This window comes from Cupressus sempervirens, chromosome 7 (assembly GCF_028749045.1).
Source record: "Cupressus sempervirens isolate cs-2001-9-10 chromosome 7, ASM2874904v1, whole genome shotgun sequence".
NCBI classification, from domain to species: Eukaryota; Viridiplantae; Streptophyta; class Pinopsida; order Cupressales; family Cupressaceae; genus Cupressus; species Cupressus sempervirens.
In genome coordinates this window covers 403,192,482-403,199,789 of record NC_143124.1, presented here as the reverse complement: position 1 = coordinate 403,199,789, position 7,308 = coordinate 403,192,482, and the positions used below count along the sequence as shown (strand labels likewise).

Below are 7,308 nucleotides of genomic sequence, written 5' to 3'. Positions count from 1 at the left end.
ATATAAGTCAATTATTAACTTATGTTAGTTAAAGTTGATAACAACTGAAATAAACTTAAAGAAATTTTATCAAATAATTTTTTTCAATCCTAATCATATTAACAGATTTTTTTATTATAAAAATAGCATAACAACGTAGTAAGAAGTTAAAAACAATTTTGACAGGAACTATACACTTTGCATCCTTGTTGTTATACTCTTCGAATATAAGATAAGTCAGCCTACATTATTGAGTAATAATGATATATAGAATACTTGGGAGTACTTCATATTAGAAAAACGTTGCCAACCTTCTCAAACACCTAGAATAATTTCCAAATTTTTTTTCCACGCGATAAAACTTGGAGGTGCCCTCACCCTCATGACCATTTGAAGCGAGTCGCTCGTTTGACAATGGGGAATATTTGTGTAGAATTTAGCAATGGTTATTTCTTTTCTTCCCAGCATCCTTCATTTTGGCTTGTACACAACATTAATTCTACGTGGAATAAAACTTCTAGTGCATTGAATTCAAGGCAACTTTGTTCAACTAAAGACCATACGAGTTTCGTACTGGTAGGCGAAGACTCTGTGGAGCCATCGAAATCGGATCTTATCTTTGTTAGTAAGAGAGACTTTCAGCTTAGCGTTATGGATAATCCTAATCCCTTCTTTCATAACTCATTGCCATTAAAGCTCTGTAATTTTCTAGACCTTCGGTGGAAACCTGTTCATGCTCTCTAATGATGTTGTTTTTGTACATTTTCTTTTCTTCCATCTGTGAAATAGAATTTGTGGGATGTACTACCTGCTAGCAGAATTACCTCACATTTTCTCAGCAGTTTGGGAATGTTTTTTTCGCGTTTTGAATACATACTCATTAGGTCAGTTGCAGCTATAATGAGTGGCAGAAATCTGCTTTTTAGTGTGTTGTGATTGATTGATAAACATCTTTTCATCTGGCTCTGCTGTCCTTGTTTTAACCAGAACCCCAAGCTCAATTTTATCCCTTATCTTTTCTCTGGTATATTTGAAATCTGTTATTCCGGGAAATCTCAACTTTGCTCACTGTCCTTGAGTATTTCTATGCCCCATAACTGGGTCCATGAGGAAACTTATAGTGTAAAAGAGGAGGCAGTTGGTTTGTGCAGGATAATTTAACGAGGAAACCAGGAATACGTAGGATGATTTATTAAACAAAGCTACAACAGAGTTACAAAGAAAACAACTATCTAATCTAAAACAACATTTATTATACCACCGAATATTCAAAGAATGACTGCATTTTTGTTTTTATAGAATTGAAAAATATATAGACATTCCAACCTAAAAAATGAGAGTCAATAGTTTATAAGATTTCTAAATGAAATAAAGAAGATAAATATTAGAAATTACATCTATTTTCGTAGGCATAACTCCCACATAAACTACACCAAAATGATTACATGAACACATTAGTTGCTCATATCATAGGCAGGCATATCGAATCAAATTATCCATGTAGGACAGAGTTAGAATAATAGGAGTGAAGACTATTATGAGCGTGGGCTGATAACATTTAATCTGATCACAGGCAGGCTGTAGCCATATTGACGTTTCTAAATAAGCCTATTGTACTTTTGATAGATGTTGGCGTATAATGTAGACTTAATATGAAGGCCAATTCAAACATTAAAGCTTTTTGGACCAAAAGTGAAAATCGTCGTAGGTTGTTGCTAAGAAAAACTTGCAGAGAAAATGAGAAAATGCACAAATTATCTAGGTCCAGATAAAATGGACGGCTCAGGTGAGAAGATACACTGATTGTAGGAAGCAGTTGTTGAATCTTGTAACGCGCAAGGAACATCATTAAACGTGTCTATTAATCCCTCGGCCTCCAACGCCTTCACCACAATGGACATCGCTGGTCGTCTTGTAAAATCATCTTGTACAGTACACCACATCCCCAGTTTTAACAATTTAATTGCTTCTTTGTTGGAGGGATTAATTTCTATCAACTGTCGGCAACCTTATGGTTGGTTAACCGTCCACCGTCCAACCCACACTCAGCACCGTCCACATTAAAAGCAGACAAACAGCCGCATACAGCCACCCAAGGTCATTTCAGAATCAGTCTTCAACTACCAGTAGTTGCATATATTAATTGATATATATTACTATTATATGTCATGCAATACATGTGTTTGATATTCTAGAGAGTTCTCAGACCTCTATAAATAGAGGCATTATGTAAGGATTTGAGTATCAGATGTTTATCTGATCATGGCGGATCAGTAGAGCCCATTTTGGGTTTCTCATTGTGAACCATGAGTGGATGGAATGCTGTAGCATTCTAAGGACTTGTAGCATTCTATGGATTTGTAATAGATTTCAGATATGTTAATGAGTATGAAGTGCTGTAGCACAACTTGATGTCTTTGTGTTTTGCTTATTGATTTGAATATTTATCATTGCATTCATGTTTGTCTTTGATCCACTCTATCCACCTCCTTCAAGTGGTATCAGAGCTAATGGAATATGATCCTAGAGATCATGGAGAGGTCGATGATCTTGAAGTGTTTTTTGGCAAATGAAAAGTTTCAGCCATTGAGTATTTGTCATTAAGGTTGTGGCATCGTAGCCGAACAAGCAATGGCATTTGAAGTTATCTTCTACAAGAATAAAGAGAAGAACAAATCAAGAGATTGCTATGAGAAACAAAGAAGCTGCGAAAAGAAAGAAGCCAAAGTTGAAGTGTGCGTTAGAAACATGTGGAGCATCTTTGTGCAAGCGGGAGTGCCAAAGAATGCATACACATGACATGGAAGATATTGATCATGAAAATTTTTATTATGTTTGTGTTTAAGTACGTGTGTTTGATGTTATAGAATAGTTATTGAACTTAGTTGTGGTTGCAGTAAGTGAAAGTAGGTTGGATTGGTGGTGAGCTAGTTGTCATGATTCAAAGTAATTCTAAGGTCTATGTGTGTGCTGATTGGATAAAAATGTTGAGATTGAAAGTGAAAATTTGTCTGTCAAATTATGAAAGATACAATGTTCTTGATAGTTGTCATGTAACAGAAGTTGGTTGCATTGATATCCCCAACTAAGTGATTAAAATTGAATTAGTGATGATTTTTTAATGGGCTATGTGAATGTATGGGGTGCATTATCGGTTGTGCCCGACACCCTAGAGTTTGACTGAATGTATTGATGAACCATGTATCTAAAAAGGATTCCTATAGAACTGGCGAGTACAGCGGCTGGGTACCCATGTATCTCGGTAGATGGATTTCTTTTTATATGGACTCAATAATCAGTTTGATGCAGGTCAAGAAAGAGAAAGGCTCAAAGTGATGATAGTTTCCCTATAGTGATGATTCATGGTTAGTAGAACCAATGAATGCTTGGTTTGTAAACCATTTGAACGCAAACTTTATGGTGATCTTGAAACCATTTGTGTAATGTTTGAGAAGTTCGTGGTGAGCTTGAAACCACTTCAAAATTGCATTGGTTAGGGGTAAGCCGTAAAACCCAAAGTGATTATGATGAGGGAAAACAATATAAATGCAGTAGCATTAGTGACAGAAATTAAGGGGGAGTGTTGGAGGGATTAATTTCTATCAACTGTCGGCAACCTTATGGTTGGTTAACCGTCCACCATCCAACCCACACTCAGCACCGTCCACATTAAAAGCAGACAAACAGCCGCATACAGCCGCCCAAGGTCATTTCAGAATCAGTCTTCAACTACCAGTAGTTGCATATATTAATTGATATATATTACTATTATATGTCATGCAATACATGTGTTTGATATTCTAGAGAGTTCTCAGACCTCTATAAATAGAGGCATTATGTAAGGATTTGAGTATCAAATGTTTATCTGATCATGGTGGATCAGTAGAGCCCATTTTGGGTTTCTCATTGTGAATCATGAGTGGATGGAATGCTGTAGCATTCTAAGGACTTGTAGCATTCTATGGATTTGTAATAGATTTCAGGTATGTTAATGAGTATGAAGTGATGTAGCACAACTTGATGTCTTTGTGTTTTGCTTATTGATTTGAATGTTTATCATTGCATTCATGTTTGTCTTTGATCCACTCTATCCACCTCCTTCATTCTTTTATGCAAGTTTTCTCATCTTCAAGTCCCAGAAACACCAAATTTATTAACCTCCCTTCCTCTGTCTTAACTTGTAACAGTGAGAATAAGCCATCGTCCGAGAGCTCTCTGCTTCGTTTTCTACTAACAATTTCTATCACCATAACTCCAAAGCTAAATACATCTGCCTTCTCTGTGAAATGCATGTTCAACAACTCAGGTGCCATATACCCTGGTGTCCCTCTCATCGTCGTTACCACCTCACTTTGGTCTCTGTTAACCAGCTTTGCCAAGCCAAAATCTGACACCATCGCATTGAAATTTCGGTCCAGGAGAATATTTTGAGGCTTGATATCAAAATGAATTATACGTTCTTGAAATTCTTCATGCAAATATGTTAACCCTTTTGCAACATCAAGAACTATTTTGGATCTAGTCTTCCAATCCAGAAAATATTGATGGTTGTTGTTGGAAAATATCCATTTATCGAGAGATCCATTGGGTAAATGCTCATACACAAGCATTCGATGGGATTTTTGTGCACAGAAGGCCTTCAGTCTTACCAAGTTAAGATCAATTTTCCCTAGCATTTCCACTTCTGTACTGAAACCCTTTTCTCCATGTCCTGCTCTTTCAAGGCGCTTCACCGCTATCTTTGACCCGTCTGATAGATCACCCTCATAAACTGAACCAAATCCTCCGCTGCCCAAATGAATGCTGAAGCCATTTGTAGCGTCCTACAATTCCTGAAAAGAGAACCGTAACGGTAGGTCTGCCCGCCAATCAACGTGATCATCATCATCATCCTCTTCTTTCTGCTCTACTCTATTTCGAGACTTGTTTATCCATCCCCACAATAAGATAAACAGAGCTATTGCTCCACCCACAGAAGTACAGATGATGACAATAACCCGCGAGCGCTTAATGTGCTTGGACCTAGACCTAGGCTGGATTTTAATGAAAGCAGTGGAATTGTAAAATCTATCGACTGGGCTGTTACTTTTCATAGAATATACACTGGGCTCAAGATAGCAATAACCACTAGAAAAATTTGGCCCGTACCTGAAAAAGGCAGCTTTGCAAGAGCAGCCTTCGAGGCAAAGTGTTTTACATTCATCTCTTGACACCAACCCTGGCTTTGAAGAATTGTCATAAGCATAAGTAAAATAGGAAACGTGCTCCAGTTCGAAAAACTGATGACCTTTGTGCATGCTGCTCTGAGAGCACAGCAGAGGAACACGCGGAACACATCTGAAACTGGGTTGTGTGACATCATTCGGTACAAAAGCATTGCCTTCTGTTGGACGGCTGCACTTGCCATTCGTACAAATTCCATAGTCTCCGGATGTTCTTGGATAATTGCACTCAGCCCCTGTTCTCATGAAGGATTGCAGAAAGTCAGAGGAAGATCTTCCTGCTGTTTGTATGACCGAGCAGACCTTTATATGACCATCTGAATCTGATTTAATGTGAAGGGAGCCTTTTGGGGCTGGTATAACTATAGATGGCGAATGCCCTCCTTGAGAATATATGTTGAGAGACTCATTCTCGAACTGGATATAAGAAAACACTAAACCTAAAAGTAGGTTGGGATATCTAAAATACATTCTAGCTGGTGCAGTGGATGTAAACGAAGCAAAGCCATTGTGAAGCAAGGTAGAATAGAACCTGCCTCGGCTCGTGTTCTTTGGAGAAATATTTGCCATTAGCTTCTGTCCCACCTTTAACTTCTGATCTCGCAGCAGGGTATCAGTGTGATAATCAAAAGACTGCCAGATGATCCCACCAGAGGTATTATAGAGAACAAGGTTCCCATATTCTTGCGTCTCCATCCTTTGAAAAGCTTGGGTGGATGTGTTTGTAGACCACACGAGCGTGTCATCTGAGTTCCTTAATACAAGTTTACCTTTGGAGGTGAGTGTTAGGGCAGCGTTTTCTTGCACCATCTGGTCTCTGTTTGAACTCCACACAATTTGGATATCGGACACCGTACGGTAAGGGTCGTCATGGACAACGAAGAATGTTCCAAATAGATAGCCCGTGTCACGAGGGACGCCATAGCAGAAGAATCCACATCCAAACTGCAGATTCATATTACTATATGAGATATTCCTAGTCAGAAGGATCGGACGGACGAGTGCATCTTCGTAAACTGAAGGTGTCCGGAAATCTAGGGACTGGATATTGTTCTTCCAAGTTCTGCCACCATAAGCAGTTGTGGGAGTAAGAGCAAGGCTCTCTGCAAATAGCGAGCACGATACAAGGAAGATTGGCTGAAGTAGGAAATTTAAAAGAGAGGACAAAAAACCGTCCGTTCTCATTTTTTTAAACGGCAGCAATGTCCAAAAGAGAGAGCGCAGGAAAATAACAATGGACGTTTTGAACTTGGAGAGCTTTATGGCTACTTATAGTCAACGTATGAGTTAAAGCATATTTGCCAAGCTCAAGACACCAAATGCTATTGAAGTCAGGGTGTGGTAGGTTAATATTAACTAAGAAACAAAATAAGATGTGAAAAATACGGCTGTACAAAGTCTTCGGAAACTGTAAGGAAAGGTAACTGATCTCCAACATTATCAACTTGCATTTATTTCGTTCTTTTAAGTCAAGTGCATGTCGGATTTTTACGGCCTAGGCGTTTACTATATAAAACAAGGGCTGTATTATTACTAGCAATCGCACTTTAGTGTGCAATAGGTACGCCGTATTTTGGTGTAAAATTTGTTCTTAACTAATAAAAACGAGACATTTTATTTGTTCTTCTCAGTCTCCATCTCCACACATCTTTCTACCCCCTTACTCTCTCATTCTCTTCCCTCTACAACGCTCCCTCTATATTTTCCCTTTCTCACCCTCTCTCTATCTCTCTCCATCTCTCCATCTTCATCTTTCTTTGTCTCTCATTCTCATTCTTTCCTCGTGTCTCCTTTACAAATATTTTCTATATAGTATTTAATTAAATTAATATGAAGACATTAGATTCATCAATCTATATTATTTAGAGTAGGCTTTGGATTTAACTATTCAATTTTTATTTAAGTCAAATAATGTTTCAAATCATACTCAATGAACCACCATCGAGAAATTGTATCATATCTATCTATACTTCTTTCTTCCAATCTATCTCTCTCCCTTCTTTGTATCCCCTTACCTTTCCCCACCCTATCTCCCTAAATACATATCTTTTCTATCTCCCTGCTTTGTGTCTATCTCCTTACCTCTCCCCACCCCCTCTTCCTACAT

At 38.1% G+C, this 7,308-nt stretch overlaps 1 pseudogene; it reads right to left on the bottom strand.

Annotated features, from left to right (window-relative positions):
- Positions 1 to 1,733: 1,733 nt before the first annotated feature.
- LOC149547233 (G-type lectin S-receptor-like serine/threonine-protein kinase SD2-5) lies at positions 1,734 to 6,386 on the bottom strand (annotated as a pseudogene).
- Positions 6,387 to 7,308: the final 922 nt, after the last annotated feature.